Raw genomic sequence first — 18,374 nt, 5'->3', positions numbered from 1 at the left:
TATATATATATATATATATATATATATATATATATATATATATATATATATATATATATATATATATATATATACCCTTCCCCAATTTTTGTGGGGCTGAATTTGGATTTATATAGCATCAGAAGTGTCACTGTTCGTCTAAGCGAACTCAAAAACTATAGATTCGACACTAATATTGGTCATTTTCGATCATTTGTGAATGTCTTTCACCTCCTTTAAGTTACATCGTCAAAGTGATATAATAAAAATCATCTTATGTATGAACTTCATCTAGGTTGAAAATTTGATCGAGATCGGTCCGATGGTTCAAGAGTTATTAAGTTTTATTTATTTTTATATATATATATATATATATCTCCCCTTCCTACCTCCTCCCCTAAATTCTGTCGTCAAAGTGAATAGATAAATACCATCCCAGGCCCGAACCTCATCTATATTGAAAACTTGATCGAGATCGATCAGGTGGTTCAAGAGTGAAGTCACATAGACAGTCACTTTCATTTTTTTTACATCTATATCTCCGCCTCCCCCTTCCCCATCCCTACGCTCCACCGTCAAAGTTAAATGATAAAAAATATCCCAAGCCCGAACTTCATCTATGTTGAAAATTTGATCGAGATCGGTTGGGTGGTTCAAGAGTTATTAAGTTTTATTTATTTTTATATATCTGTCCCCTTCCCTAAGTTCTGCCGTCAAAGTGTTATGATAAAAACCACCCCAGGCCCGAACTTGATCCATATTGAAAATCTGATTAAGATCGGTCCTATGGTGTAAGCGTGATGAAGTCACAAAGACAGTCACTTTTATTTTTATTATTTTTACATATATCTCCCTCTCTTCCTCCCCTAGTTGCACCGTAAAAGTGAAATGACGAAAACGTCCTAGGCCCGAACCGTATCTATGTTGAAAGTTTGATCAAGATCGGTCTGGTGGTTCAAGAGTTATTAAGTTTTATTTATTTTTATAGATTTCTCCACTCCCATCCCCCTCCCCTAAGTTCTACAGTTAAAGTAATATGATAAAAACCAGCTAATATCTGAACCTCATCTATGTTGAAAATTTGGTTAAGATGGGTCGGGTGGTTTAAACGTGATGAAATCACAAAGACAGTCAGTTTTATTTTTACTTTTTTGACATGTATATCTTCCCCTCCCCCTCACCTTCGTTGCACTGTAAAAATGAAGAGAAGAAAACACCCCAGGCCCAAGCCTTATCTATGTTGAAAGTTTGATTGAGATCGGTTCGGTGGTTCAAAAGTTATTAATTCCCGAACATAGTCACTTTTATTTCTATATTTATTGATTTTTTTATATCTACCCCTCTACCCCTCCCCTACGTTGCTCCGTCAAAATGAACTGATAAAAATCATGCCAGTTTCGAACTTCATCTACATTGAAAATTTGATCGAGATCGGTCGGGTGGTTCAAGAGATTTTAAGAGTCACAAACATAGTCACTTTCAATTTTATAATATAGATTGGAGGGTATTGTGTAATGAACTTACAAGTAAACCTTACGTTTGGGTGAATCAAGTTGCTGACTGGGACACATATGAGAAAGTAGTACTAAATGTGGTCAGTATTTCAGTGAAGTTTTAGGTGCGAAGCTCCAGGGGTTTAGGAAATACAGCTACCAGAACATCACATGGAAGTACAGAATAGTCTTCGTACAGTTGGAGGTAAAAGCTCTGTAAGACCTGTTGTAACGACAAAAGGTGAATAACAAATATATGGGTACATATTAGGACTAGGGGGAAGTCATATAGTAAGGGTACACATGACGGCGGCCATCTTGAAATCCGCCATTTTGAATTAAGGTTAAGTTTTTAAAATAGGAATAGGGTCATGTGATACATGATTTAAGGCGCAAATTTAATCAGAAGAACAATGGTGACGTTAATTTTGATTTACGCGCAATTGGTAAAAAGTTACAAGGAAATTAAATATTGTTGCAGCATATGTATTCGTCCTTTACCCTACCTTGTAAATTTTGTGTTAATGATAATAATTAAATGAAAAGCAGGTGAATAAATATTAGGTCTATGGTAAGAGTTGCCTTGATGGCGGCCATGTTCAAATCCGCCATTTTGAATCAGACAAAAGTTTTAAACAAAACGCATAACAGTAACACCTTATTAATAGCAAATTTTACCATAACTCCAACGGTATAACCATTCTTGCTTTATCATTAACCAGCACAAAATTAAATGGGAATAAAGTAATGCACAAAATTAAATGGATCGCTCCTTACGACTACTGCTTTGACGGAATTGTTAACGACAAATGTGTCAAGTGTAACTCGATTGCCTTTGTCAGGTGTGCTCACTGTGAGCAGAACATTTGTGCAAGTCATGCACTCTTTTCTGAACTAGATATTGATTGTACTAATTGAGAACTTTTCTGGAAAAAAGACCCAAGTTCAATTATGACTCAATTCCACTTTGGTCATTTTTCCTTAAATTAGCAACTTGTTTATGCGATAACAAATGCTGGTTAATGATAAAGCAAAAATGGTTATACCGTTGGATTTATGGTAAAATTTGCTATTAATAAGGTGTCAATGTTATGCGTTTTGTTTAAAACTTTTGTCTGATTCAAAATGGCGGATTTGAACATGGCCGCCATCAAGGCAACTCTTACCATAGGCCTAATATTTATCCACCTGCTTTTTATTTAATTATTATCATTAACACAAAATTTACAAGGTGGGGTAAAGGACGAATACATATGCTGCAACAATATTTAATTTCCCTGTAACTTTTTACCAATTGCGCGTAAATCAAAATTAACGTCACCATTGTTCTTCTGATTAAATTTTTGCCTTAAATCAAGTATCACATGACCCTATTCCTATTTTAAAAATTTAACCTGAATTCAAAATGGCGGATTTTAAGATGGCCGCCGTCAGGTGTACCCTTACTATATGACTTCCCCCTAGTCCTAATATGTACCCATATATTTGTTATTCACCTTTTGTCGTTACAACAGGTCTTATAGAGCTTTTACCTCCAACTGTATGAAGACTATTCTGTACTTCCATGTGATGTTCTGGTAGCTGTATCTCCTAAACCCCTGGAGCTTCGCACCTACAACTTCACTGAAATACTGACCACATTTAGAACTACTTTCTCATATGTGTCCCAGTCAGCAACTCGATTCACCCAAACGTAAGGTTTACTTGTTAGTATCTGTAAACGTTGATAAATGCTCTTCATTAGGTTCGTATAAACGTTTTATCAATTTATAGTTTGATATATAAATTATGAAATACTAAAATAGTGTTTGAAATCTAAAACTTGGCTAACCTAGGGTCGTCCACCATACTCATAAAAGTTCTAGTCTCGTCTCGTTTTCGAGACGAGAATTGTTCATGTTTCTCATTTTGTTTCAAATTTAAAAAGGTACTTTTTGTCTCATTTTTAGATGAGACGAGAAATTTCGCGTCTCGAGTCAACATTAAAACTACGTACTAAAAAGCCCCCTTTATACATATATATACCAATTTTTGATCCAGCGGTTTGGAAGAGCTTTCTCCTACCTTTGATATTAAATTCGTATGAGTAAATGATTCGCATTCGTGTCTTTAAATCCAGCGTTTCCAAAGAATCTTTTTTTGTTCTCTTAGGAAATTAATTTTTAGACAAAGAAAATTGCACACTGTAGGGAAACCGTGTTCGACATGAAGTTGATGGACGCGAGTGGTGGCGTCGGAAACGTCTGGGTCTTCTAATCGTAGCGGTGATATTAGAAATCAAGCCCGGGCAAGGAGGCCCCTAAAAAGGGACTCGAAGTTTTGGACACGGTTTCCATCTATTCGTCTACTAAATATGGAGTTGTTAGGACGTGGGTGGTAGAGATGGAAATGTCAGGGTCTCCTATACATAGCGGTGCTTAGAAATCATTCCCTGGCCCTGAGGCCTCAGAAATGGAATCCTAAAGTTTTGGGTTGTGTTTCTTCTATTCGCCTATTAAACATGGAGGTTTCGGACGCGGTGGTGGCGTTGGAAAGGTCCTGGTCACTTTGGCACATCTGTGATTTTAGAAATGGAACCCAAGACTCGAGGCCTTAAAATGGAATCCCGACAGTTTGGGCTCGAGTCCCTTCTATTTACCTATTAAATATGAATTTGTTGGACGAGGGTAGTGGGAGTGGCGTTGGAAAGTTAGGGTCGTCTGAGCAAAGGTGTAATGTCAAAAATCGGGATCTGACTCGAAGCTCCGAAAATGAGGTCCCGAAGTTTTGGGCTTGGATCCTTTCTATTCACCTATGAAACGTGGAGTTTTTAGACGCGGGTGGTGGCATTCGAAAAATCCGGGTTCCCTTATCTGATCGGTGATGTCACAAGTGGGACCCGGACGTGAGACCCCAGAAATGACGTCCAGAAATTTCGGGTTGCATCGCAAAGTTTTGCTGTGGCTTAAACTCAATATAGGTATCTGAAAGTCTGTTAAAGTCTAAGCTCTACAGGCTTACCAACTGTCATCTTCTGGTTAGGTGTAAATTGAGTTATCCAGGTGTCGGTGATAGCAACTAAAGTGCTTGACCCGACCTAATGGAGTTATAGCAGTTGGGGGAATACTTTTGCTGCTGACTGTACAATAAATTACTGGTGACACTATGTACTCAATTTAGCCGAGCGTTGCAAAGATTATTTCTATCTGTCTGATAGATTTGTCTATTTTCTTTTTTATCCCAAAGAAATTGCGTTTTACATATTGCTGCATATTACATTGTCGCCAAGCGATTTGGAAGAAACCACAGGTCATGAAAACAAGTGGGATCACATGGTGACGAGGAGACGTGTGGTTTTTCTACCATTTCTGTCATAGATCTGCTCCTCAGTTAGTTCGAAGAATTGTAGCTTGAGGGCGACACATGTCATAACAAATTCCAAGGAGGTGTTATTATAAGGAGGTGCCATAAGATTCCTCTACGAGGTGGTCCAGTCACATAGTCATTTTCTTAGAAATGCTTAGTCTGTAGTCTGTGTGACACTACGTAAAGTTCTCTCGCAAATTGATATCTCAAACTATTAGAAAATAAACAATAATTATATGTGTTTAATTTTGTAAACGTGATGATTATGTAAATTCACATATTTTTTTTACATACACAGGGTGATCATAAGTGACTGCAACATAATTTTGGAGGCATATCTTTAGAGATGAAGAGGTCGTGCTTGATAATAAGGGACGCGCACAAATTATTGATCGATCTTGTAAGACCTTATTTTCAGTAATACTTGAATACAAATACATGGCATTGCCACCACTTAAAACAGGAATATTTGAATTTTCATACTGATCTTAACTAGATTAGATGTATGTCCTACGTGTGTTTGCTCATTCTTATTCGCCTAGTGTAGAAGTAATGGTCGGCTGCAGTGGATTAGTAGTAGAATGCCTACCTCTGGTGTGTTGGGTTCATAGCTCAAGCCGAGCTTCCGCCAAGTGGGTTTTTTGATGGTCAAACATCGTGGACTTTCTCAGGATCCTCTTTTTCCTCGTCTTCCTTTCGTCATTCCACTATTTCATTCAATCTCATCGACACCGTCTCCCTTAGCTTCGAAGCATAATCTTGGAACATTTAAGAAAGAACTGTTTCAGTGATTCATGGTAGATTTGGGAAGGGCGGGTGTTTTATTAAGAAGTGATATGGCAAACAATGGACAGTGGATACAATAATTGTGACAAAACACTTGCTATTCGTATAAGATGATAGCCGAAAGTACTATTATGAAGGATATCTGGATAGTATTACAACTTTGCTTTAAAATTATATAGGCAAGCAAACACTTACACTATAGCGTTCTAAAGCGTAGAGATCTTTAACTACTTTAATTAATACTTATATATATAGGCGCCGATTTTTAAGTTTATCAATGAGTGCTCAGGTTTCAGCACTAATGTCCCATATTTTTTTTAAGTTATCTATATTTTTAGTAGATCCAATAGACCGGTGGTTCCTAAATTCTCCCTGAAAGGCGAGAAAGATTATCAAGAGTTGCTGAAATAAAATGAACTTATTTTTAAATTGCAAAGGCTAATAATAATAATAATAATAATAATAATAATAATAATAATAATAATAATAATAATAATAATAATAATAATAATAATAATAATAATAATAATAATAATAATTTAATTTATTTTAGTACGATTTTCTAAACTTTATATGGAACAAAATTCCTAAACACTAAGATTTAGTTTGTAAATTTCAAACGTACATAGCAATATTGGCCAATAATCAACTGCCTCGTAATTTACGTAACGCATTTTACATTTTTAATAACATAAATTAACAACATCAAACATCAAATTCTTTAAAGAGATAATTATTCAAATTTACACCAACGGATTATTATTATTGTTGTGATGTTAAATCGCTCTATCCTCGATATGCCGTAAACCTGAATAGTTTAAAATATGTATTGATAAATCGTTATTCAAAACATATGGATCCCTATCTAAAATTTAACCTGTGATCACGTGCAATATAGTTTATTTTTATTATTCACGCCATGAAAATGTAATGTTGAAGCTAATTCCAACGCAAAAATTCAATGGGTGTTCAGCACCCATTAAATACCTCTAAGGGTGCTTGAGTTCCAGAGCACCCACGTAGTCGAATGTATCCCGCATACTTAGGACTCCAAGACGTCCAGGATTTATATCATTCTATCACCATAGAAATTGTTCGGGATTCCAAATGTCCCAATCACCTTCCAAAACATAAGTTAAAATAATTCCTATAATATCTTTAAAAATATCTCACTTTGATGTGTAATCGATACTCAATTCCTCAAATGTCAGGAATAATCTATTATCTATTACCCACTTTTGGTGACTGATCACTTATTATTTAATTAATTTTGTTGTATTTCAGCAAGAAGCAAGTGCATATCACATACAGTGACTTTTCATAAAGTACTTTTTTTTTGTCTAGAAATACTGGAGCTCTAGGTATACTGAAAGATAATCGGATTATGATGATAATATGTAAGGAATTGGAAGCCTATATCTGAATACTGCATAAGTAGATTGCTAATTTGTGCTGGAGATATAGGAGATTATGATTATAATAAAGAAAGTGGTAGCCGTAATTGAATGGTATTCTTTCCTTACATATGCAATTTTCGTACAGTTGATGAATCTGGACGCCAACACAATGTACAGATCATCTCCTGCTGCTTTGAAGAGGCTTTTTCTGTTAATTTATGAATTATCTTGCATTTTAACTCATGCCCTGTTCACATTGGTAATGATTTTCCTGAACAATGTTGGGTTGCCTAACCTTTTACAAGTATTTTCTTAAAGTACTTGATGTAATTTATATTTTTCATCTATGAAGATAGACGACCCACAGCTTTCTGGAGAATGTTCGGCTGTATAAGAGATCTTAAACCTCAGAAAACATTTTTTAAATGTTGAAAAAGTAATTGATAGTATCTAGAGATAAGCAACCTTCAATTCTCCACAGATTTTAGGGTTGCATAACTGTTGAGAAGGATTTGAGCCTCAGGCAAAACTTTTTTTTTTAACGTTGTTGAAATAGTACTTGAAATACTTGCCGGTAGGCAACCCACAATTACTTGCAGTATAGTGGGTTGCATAACCCAATCATTACAAAAATACTGTCCTCAGGCTATAACCTATATATTAATGTTTTCGAAACGGTAGTTGATATACTAGAAGATAAGCAATACTCAACTTCCTGAATAGTGTTGGGTTGCATAACCGTTTGTTTGTTTGTTTGTTTGTTTTTAAGAAAGAATGTATTCTCAGGGAACAGATATTCTAGTTGTTGAACCAGAAACAGTGTTTGGAGATAGGCAACCCACCATTCTCTGATGAATGTTAGGTTGCATAAACCTTAAAATGTAGCCTCAGACAATGAATTTAAAGGAGTTAGGTTTACCAAAACTCTTATGCGTGTATATTTATTTACTCTAATCGTCCGCCCGCCCAAGAAATACTTGATGGAGCACCATTAATTGTGGCCAGTATGTAGAGAATCAAAAGTTAGACGAGAAGCGGTTTCCTGCAATCGATTAAGCACCCGAAGAATACATTTCATCTCCATCCTTAAGTCTTTACTAAAACCGGAAGCGAACAAATCCACTAGAACTTCCGGTTTCACTATTGATACACATAAGCAAAAAACAATAGGAGATAACGAGAACCTTTTTAAAAAATCTATTTATAGTTCTAAAAATAGGGACCACGTTCTCTATATTCAAACTGAAAGTTACAGAATCAACTTTCTGAATTTTAACGCTGATTACTGTAAAATAAAAACGGTAATAGATAGCGAGAAGCGCTTTTCTCCAATCATTTAACCATCCCAAGACCATATTCCATCTCTAATCTAATATCTCTACTAAAACCGGAATGGATAAACATCTATTACCACTCCAGGTTTCAATATTAATTTAGAAAATATCACGTCATAAAAACCAAACTTCTTCAGTGTTTGCCGACCGAGATTAACGTAGCAATGTGCGTAACATTAGGGCAGTACGTGCTCCTCCAAATGCAAATTCGTTTCCTGTTTTGAACTGAGTATATTATCCCGTGATCTGAGTATATTTGTTCAGAGTATATCATCTAAATATTATTCCGTCACAGACACTTTTCATTGATATCCAAGTGGAAATTCCGTGCATACTTCCATTATCCTTAGTGTTTCTACTGCAACAGACATGAAAGTGAAATCCAAAAAGAAACCTCGGAACACTTATGAGAAATGTGTGACTTCCCATAGACATGTTGTGTTACACGTGTTATCACTATTATTGTTCATTAAAATAATAATAATAATAATAATAATAATAATAATAATAATAATAATAATAATAATAATAATAATAATAATAATAATAATAATAATAATCCAAAATATATTAACATTGTCCCTTATAACATGAACAATTTTCATCAAAGAATGACGTCAAAATACTGTAATTTATTTAATTAGAAATTCTTTTTATGATGTGAAAGGTCGTACACAGTAAAAGTCATACAATCAGTGTCGATCTTTATTGTATTACGAACAGTTGGAGTGAATGTACGCTGTACTACACCAAAATATCCTGTATTGATGAATCTAAAGTACGCCCTGGTGCAACAGAGCTACGCAAAAACTATAGTTGGATCGGAAAACGCAAAAAAAAAAAAAAAGGCAGGAACTTGACGGCATCGCACTGATGCCACACCCAGCATATAGTTCTGATTTTGTCTCTTCGGACTACTTCCTATTTCAATTTAGGGCGCACTCTCTGAAACCACATTGCTTCACGAATCAGCAAGAGATGGAAACAGCAGTACTTAGTATCGATGTAGAATCGAGGAACTGGCAGGAAGGTGTCTACAGGCAGTTCAACACGAGGGACTATACTTTGAATGTTAATATGCTTTCATATTACTGTAATAAATACATGTATGTTGTGTACCAGAATATCGGAAAACTTATGACCCATCCTTTTATGTCTCTTGAATTTAAATATTATTCTTTGACTAGTGATTCGATTTGTCTTTGGGCTAAGTTTCGATCCATATCTCTTGAATTTGAATGACCTTATCCTTTGATTATTGATTCAATTTGTCTTTGGGCAAGTTTCAATACATATCTCTTGAATTTGAATGACATATCCTTAGATTATTGATTCAATTTGTCTTTGAGCAAAGTTTCAACATCAATCTCTTGAATTTGAATTACAAGTTATCAGTTATTACAACTGATTCAATTTGTCTTTGGGCAAAGCTTCAATCAATATCTCTTGAATTTGAATGACATATTATCCTTTGATTCAATTTGTCTTTAGGCTAAGTTTCAATCTATATCTCTTGAATTTGAATGACATATTATTCTCTGATTATTGATTCAATTTGTCTTTGGGCAGTTTCAATACATATCTCTTGAATTTGAATGACATAATATCTTTTGATTATTGATTCAATTTGTCTTTGAGTAAGGTTTCAACATCTATCTCTTGAATTTGAATTACAAGTTATCTTTTATAACTGATTCAATTTGTGTTTGAGCAAAGTTTCAATCAATATCTCTTGAATTTGAATGACATATTATCCTCTGATTATTGATTCAATTTGTCTTTGGGCAAAGTTTCAATACATATCTCTTGAATTTGAATGACATATTATTCTCTGATTATTGATTCAATTTGTCTTTGGGCAGTTTCAATACATATATCTTGAATTTGAATGACATATTATCCTCTGATTATTGATTCCATTTGTCTTTGGGCAAAGTTTCAATCCATATCTCTTGAATTTGAATGACATATTATTCTCTGATTATTGATACAATTTTGTCTTTGGGCAGTTTCAATACATATATCTTGAATTTGAATGACATATTATCCTTTTATTATTGATTCAATTTGTCTTTGGGCAAAGTTTCAATCCATATCTCTTGAATTTGAATGACATATTATTCTCTGATTATTGATTCAATTTGTCTTTGGGCAGTTTCAATGCATATGTCTTGAATTTGAATGACATATTATCCTTTGATTATTGATTCAATTTGTCTTTGGGCAAAGTTTCAATCCATATCTCTTGAATTTGAATGACATATTATCCTCTGATAATTGATTCAATTTGTCTTTGGGCAAAGTTTCAATCCATATCTCTTGAATTTGAATGACATATTATTCTCTGATTATTGATTCAATTTGTCTTTGAGTAAGGTTTCAACATCCATCTCTTGAATTTGAATTACAAGTTATCTTTTATAACTGATTCAATTTGTGTTTGGGCAAAGTTTCAATCCATATCTCCTGAATTTGAATGACATATTATTCTCTGATTATTGATTCAATTTGTCTTTGGGCAAAGTTTCAATCCATATCTCTTGAATTTGAATGACATATTATTCTCTGATTATTGATACAATTTTGTCTTTGGGCAGTTTCAATACATATATCTTGAATTTGAATGACATATTATCCTTTGATTATTGATTCAATTTGTCTTTGAGCAAAGTTTCAATCCATATATCTTGAATTTGAATGACATATTATTCTCTGATTATTGATTCAATTTGTCTTTGGGCAAAGTTTCAATCCATATCTCTTGAATTTGAATGACATATTATGCTCTGATTATTGATTCAATTTGTCTTTGGGCAAAGTTTCAATCCATATCTCTTGAATTTGAATGACATATTATTCTCTGATTATTGATTCAATTTGTCTTTGAGTAAGGTTTCAACATCCATCTCTTGAATTTGAATTACAAGTTATCTTTTATAACTGATTCAATTTGTGTTTGGGCAAAGTTTCAATCCATATCTCCTGAATTTGAATGACATATTATTCTCTGATTATTGATTCAATTTGTGTTTGGGCAAAGTTTCAATCCATATCTCTTGAATTTGAATGACATATTATTCTCTGATTATTGATACAATTTTGTCTTTGGGCAGTTTCAATACATATATCTTGAATTTGAATGACATATTATCCTTTGATTATTGATTCAATTTGTCTTTGAGCAAAGTTTCAATCCATATCTCTTGAATTTGAATGACATATTATCCTCTGAGTATTGATTCAATTTGTCTTTGGGCAAAGTTTCAATCCATATCTCTTGAATTTGAATGACATATTATTCTCTGATTGTTGATTCAATTTGTCTTTGGGCAGTTTCAATACATATATCTTGAATTTGAATGACATATTATCCTTTGATTATTGATTCAATTTGTCTTTGAGCAAAGTTTCAATCCATATCTCTTGAATTTGAATGACATATTATCCTCTGATTATTGATTCAATTTGTCTTTGGGCAAAGTTTCAATCCATATCTCTTGAATTTGAATGACATATTATTCTCTGATTATTGATTCAATTTGTCTTTGGGCAGTTTCAATACATATATCTTGAATTTGAATGACATATTATCCTCTGATTATTGATTCAATTTGTCTTTGGGCAAAGTTTCAATCCATATCTTTTGAATTTGAATGACATATTATTCTCTGATTATTGATTCAATTTGTCTTTGGGCAGTTTCAATACATATATCTTGAATTTGAATGACATTTTATCCTTTGATTATTAATTTAATTTATGTTTGGAAAGAAATTCAACATCTATTTCTTGAACTTCTGGATTAAGATGAATATTGTTATTCGGTGAAAAAGAATACATTGAGAAGGACAGAAGAAGTGTATTGATGATTGACACTCCTCTACACTCACCTGAAAATAAGAGATACCAGCCGGAATATTAATTAGTATAAATCCGTTAACAAGACTCTGCAAGTCATGTTATTTATTTATTCTCTCTTATTGCAAATGAAATTTTCAATCTCAAATACAGAATACTTAAATGTAACAATCACTTCTTTAAAAAACACAAAGCATTCCGGTATATAAAAAGAAATGTATTAAGATATACCTAGGTAAAGATGTATTTCTTATAGTTACGAAATACGGTATTTTTTTCTTTTCTCTTTTAGGTAAAGTCTGTCACTAATTAATGTTATTGATATGAATATTCTTCATCAAACTCATTTCCTGTATAATACGGTTTATTGTTTTGTGGGTTAATGACAACGTAGATATATCTAAAACATAAAATCTCAAGAACTCGCGTTTTGCCAATAACTTTTGACAATAATAATAAACATATTCGAATTCAAATTATCTTATTTTATTTTGCACTATTCATATCTAATAAAAACCTACCTTAATTCACAGAGAATGTAAGGCTTAACTTCTTCAAAATGGATGAAAAGAACTAAGGACTGTTCTTTTATTTCTCTTTTAAGAATATATTTCGTCGCCTGATGGCAGCACTAGTAAAGGAATCTTGGTCTGACATCTGGCGGTCCATTTAAGAACTGCATATTTCAGTACAAGGGTAAATGGTATGAAAAGACATGTGGATTACGGGGCAAACCAGTGATGCCAACCCATGGAGAAAATCCCATTTCGTGGGATTTTTTTTTTTTTTTTTTTGCCATTAATGTTTCGGGAAGAGATAATGAGAATTTTCGTTGAAATTGCCAACATATATTTTTCATACATATAAAATTCATGCCAACAAACATCACTATGGGCAAAAGATTGACATAAGTTATCAATAGGCATGCAATCAGTGTTAATTGTGAAATTTTAATCAGATTTTGAAAAATTAAAATTAAAAAAAAAATGTACGCTGATATTTAAAGACAGAAGAAAAGAAAATAATGAACGAATGAATGAAAGAAATTGGGATATCAACGTAAGATAATCAATCTTCAAAATGTCCCAATCAGAATGTAAGTTTTTCTAGCATCATTAGACACAGTATGAGGATGATGGAGATGAAATGCGTGATGGAGATACTGCAATTCTGGAAACAAAATATACATATTTTCGGTCAGGGAAATATTTATTCACGAAATATATTCTAGGCGTGAAAGAACGAATAGTTTCATATTATTATTATTATTATTATTATTATTATTATTATTATTATTATTATTATTATTATTATTATTATTATTATTATTATTATTATTATTATTATTTAAATAGTATAATATTGGAAATTGAATATCAAAATGGGAATTTTTGACACCCGACATAGGATTTTCTGATTTTTAGGTTGATATCACTGGGGCAAATCTGCATACAGAGAAATATTCGAGCAGTAACCAGAATTTACAATATATTAATTCTCATGGTGAGTATAGAAGAATTTAGGAAAACAGAGGAAGTTTGGAAAGCGAGAGCCCAGAAAACCTGTAGAATCAATGCGTCTTGTAGAACTGGAAATATTTGAGCATGTTCAAGTTTTTGACATGAACGCACTGCAATATTCCCAGTTCTACAAAACATGCAGATCCTACTTTTTTTTTTTATGTAAATGGACAAGAGCCGTTATGGAACTGGACGACTCAGTTGAAAACCAGGTGACATAAAATCGGAATAAAATCTTAATTGGATGTCAGAAACTGGGTCACTGCCAATTAATAAGGTTGCAAGATTGAACTGAGGCAACTGCTGAGATCAGTGCATTTGTGTAAATAGGGGCGCAAATCTGAAAACGAAGTTTTCTCTATGTGTAATGTATCGCCACCATTATCTTAACTAGTACTAAGCAAACTAAATAAAAATAAATTAATGATTATAGACACCTACCTTATTATTAATTTTTTTTAGAGCCTTCCGCTGCGTCAGTGTGTTGGTATCCAAAACCATTTTTTTTAATGGCAGGTCAGTTTTAAATTCATCTAAACCTAAATTTCGTTTTAGTCACATTCTGTTTCTATCATCTGATCTTAAACTTTCGTTACTCTAAACCAGTGCTATTTAACCTTTTTTCTCGCGCACCCCTACACTCAGTTCGCCATCCAATTATGTACACCTGAAGCTGTTTAAAAGAAATTAACTTATTAAACTTAATATACATGTTCTGTTGATTAAAAAGGGAGCAAATAGAGACCCAATAAAGGACAATCAGTGGACCAATCAAAATACTATTTACGAGGGGGATAAAATACACATCCGAAAAAAATAACATTGGACATTTCAAAACATATGGGAGACATCCAATTCTACTCAGAAAAAAATCCCCATCATCCTCCCTGATAATTCGTACACTAAGGACAATGTTAAAAATTCAAAAACTAAAAGTAACTTAAGAACTAACCTTTTAATGAGATGACTGAGCTTGTTTCCAGAACGGCAACTCCTCAATTCTTGGTCGAATATTCGAGAATGCTAGAATGTGAGCTGATTCTGGATTCAAGGAATTTCTATGCTTCGTTTTTATTGATGTTAATGCAGAGAAACCCTGTTCACATAAATACGTTGATGGAAATGGAAGAAGTTGTGAAATAGTACTAATTTTATTGTACTCTTTTTCAGCATAAATTCAAGTCACAAAAGGACAAGTGGTCGAATATCATTTGCAGTGAACTGTCAACAGATATTTCCAGTTGACCACCAGAAGCAGCTTTACGTCCCCCAGAAACATCTTCGCGTACCCCCGGTTGAATAGCACTGCTCTAAACACTCGTTCAACATGTACATTAGTGACTGCTGCAGCGATAATATACTATATTATTTTGAAAACGCTTCGTGCATTTGCTTTCTTGGAAAGCGCAATCTATGATCTATAATAATAATAATAATAATAATAATAATAATAATAATAATAATAATAATAATAATAATAATAATAATAATAATAAAAATAATAATAATAATAATAATAATAATAATAATAATAATAATTATTATTATTATTATTATTATTATTATTATTATTATTATTATTATTATTATTATTATAGGGGACACTGTAATCTAGTGGTTAGATTTGGACTTTTCTCCGTGTGATCTCGGGATCGATTCCCGGTCGGTGCTTCCCAATTTTCGGCGTTGACCCAGCGTCTTGAGGTAAACTGGGTAGTTACGTGAATAAAAGACGTGACAATTATTAGGTCTAGAAAGTTCCTGACACGCCTGGTAGAGACAAGGCGACCCAGCATGCTGACCACGTGTTAGTCGCTAGGCTGGACGTAGTTCAGCCGGTCGTTAACAGATGGCGTCGTAGCAGCTCAGGTCTACAATGGGCTGTTAAGTTATTATTATTATTATTATTATTATTATTATTATTATTATTATTATTATTATTATTATTATTATTATTATTATTATTAAGAGTTGATATTACAGATTTCTTTTAATATAAACTTTTCTTGTACTCATAACGGGTCTCACATGCCCTGGTTTAACTTTGTCTTCAAATCTAGCAACCTTAATTGAACTCATTTCCGACGTCATAGAATGATGAAAATTTTGCATATCCTGTAACAATACAATGCCTCATTGTTACTTTTATTGATTTCTATACATCCTTATATATATATATATATATATATATATATATATATATATATATATATATATATATATATATATATATATATATATATATTAGGGTGTATCGAAAAAAAAACTTTTTTTCGAAATCCGGTTACGGCTAGTGCGGATTTTCGGCCAAATTGCATCAATAAAACGTATAAAAAATCTCAAATCGATCAGGCAACTCCTTCTGCTGCCGAGTAGACCCCAAATATTAGAAAAATCAACAAAAGATTCACTTTTCAACTGATTTTCCAAAAGGTATCTTTTAAATATTTCCTATATTTTTCGGTCTTTTAAATTATTGAAATAGCATTGGAAAGGAGAAATAAATACATAAAACAAATTTATTACGGTTATTTCTGTTCACCACAAGCATAAAAACCTAGTTAATTATTTGTAAAAATGCACTGATTTTCTGGCGTATCGTACAATTAAATTTTAATATAAAATTATTGAAGTCTCTTGAATAACGAAGAAAACACTTTAGTGCTAAATTCTAAGAGCAGTAATAGTATAAATAATTTGCTCCCAATACCGTATGCATTTGCTTATCACAATAGATCACCTGCCGCCCACCTCTCCCCGAACGCCTCTTCTTTTGTACTTGCCCAGCTGAAAGGATCGGTCTTATCAGTCGCCAGTAGTCAACCAGCTGTGTCGAACGTGATTGTCGCTGCTTGAGTTATTTATTAGTGCTGTAGGAAATTTTAACTAAATAATTTGTTTTCGTGTGAAGTGCAGTATGTAGAAGTGAGAACAGTGTTTCAGTTGTGTTAAGTACTTTTTATTAGGAAGAGAGTGACAGATACGCTGACGTTATGGCATCGACAAGTTTGTTACGGTCTGACGTTAGGAATAGCATTATTGGGACACCCAAGGAATTGGGTAGAACACAGCTACCAACCGTTGAAATGTATTGAGACAATACCTATGGGAGCGAGAAGAAAAAATGAGAATTTCGGGATCCCGAAAAGAGCCTTCAACAAAGGATTTATCTTCTATCGTCGCCAGGAAGATTGTAGAAAATTGAGATTACGCCTCAATCTTGTGGTTCTTTGATCTAGAAGAAAAGGCGCCTCTAGCACTGGCACTTTTCTTCCTTTTTCGCAGTTGCAGGCAAGAGGATCGGAACACTTACAAAAGGCTATATCAAATGAAATATTTTTGGCAGACTGTTGAAAATCAGCAATTCGTTTCGCAGAAGTTTGGAAACCGGACTTAGCTGAGTTTTGCAAGTCACGGACAATATTATGGTACTTCAATATCATTGCAACAATCCTTCTGACACTGAAAATTGCTTCGCCGCTGATTGAGGCGTAATCTCAATTTTCTACAATCTTCCTGGCGACGATAGAAGATAAATTCTTTGTTGAAGGCTCTTTCCGGGATCCCGAAATTCTCATTTTTTCTTCTCGCTCCCATAGGTATTGTCTCAATACATTTCAACGGTTGGTAGCTGTGTTCTACCCAATTCCTTGGGTGTCCCAATAATGCTATTCCTAACGTCAGATCGTAACAAACTTGTCGATGCCATAACGTCAGCGTATCTGTCACTCTCTTCCTAATAAAAAGTACTTAACACAACTGAAACACTGTTCTCACTTCTACATACTGCACTTCACACGAAAACAAATTATTTAGTTAAAATTTCCTACAGCACTAATAAATAACTCAAGCAGCGACAATCACGTTCGACACAGCTGGTTGACTACTGGCGACTGATAAGACCGATTCTTTCAGCTGGGCAAGTACAAAAGAAGAGGCGTTCGGGGAGAGGTGGGCGGCAGGTGATCTATTGTGATAAGCAGATGCATACGGTATTGGGAGCAAATTATTTATACTATTACTGCTCTTAGAATTTAGCACTAAAGTGTTTACTTCGTTATTCAAGAGACTTCAATAATTTTATATTAAAATTTAATTGTACGATACGCCAGAAAATCAGTGCATTTTTACAAATAATTAACTAGGTTTTTATGCTTGTGGTGAACAGAAATAACCGTAATAAATTTGTTTTATGTATTTATTTCTCCTTTCCAATGCTATTTCAATAATTTAAAAGACCGAAAAATATAGGAAATATTTAAAAGATATTTTTTAGAAAATCAGTTGAAAAGTGAATCTTTTGTTGATTTTTCTAATATTTGGGGTCTACTCGGCAGCAGAAGGAGTTGCCTGATCGATTTGAGATTTTTTATACGTTTTATTGATGCAATTTGGCCAAAAATCCGCACTAGCCGTAACCGGATTTCGAAAAAAAGTTTTTTTCGATACACCCTAATATATATATATATATATATATATATATATATATATATATATATATATATATATATATATATATATAAAGTTATTAATATTATTCTCTATAAACTATACAGGGTGGCTCAAAAGTAGGTATACAGATCCGTAGTGATCAGATCACTGTATTTTATATAATTTCTTATTGCTATCCAGCAGGTTAACCTAGCTTCTTTATTATTTGTT

Source organism: Thermobia domestica, chromosome 3 (assembly GCF_964235325.1).
Source record: "Thermobia domestica chromosome 3, izTheDome1.hap1.1, whole genome shotgun sequence".
NCBI classification, from domain to species: Eukaryota; Metazoa; Arthropoda; class Insecta; order Zygentoma; family Lepismatidae; genus Thermobia; species Thermobia domestica.
The sequence above is the reverse complement of the archived record's forward strand: the minus strand, read 5'-3'. Positions refer to the sequence as shown.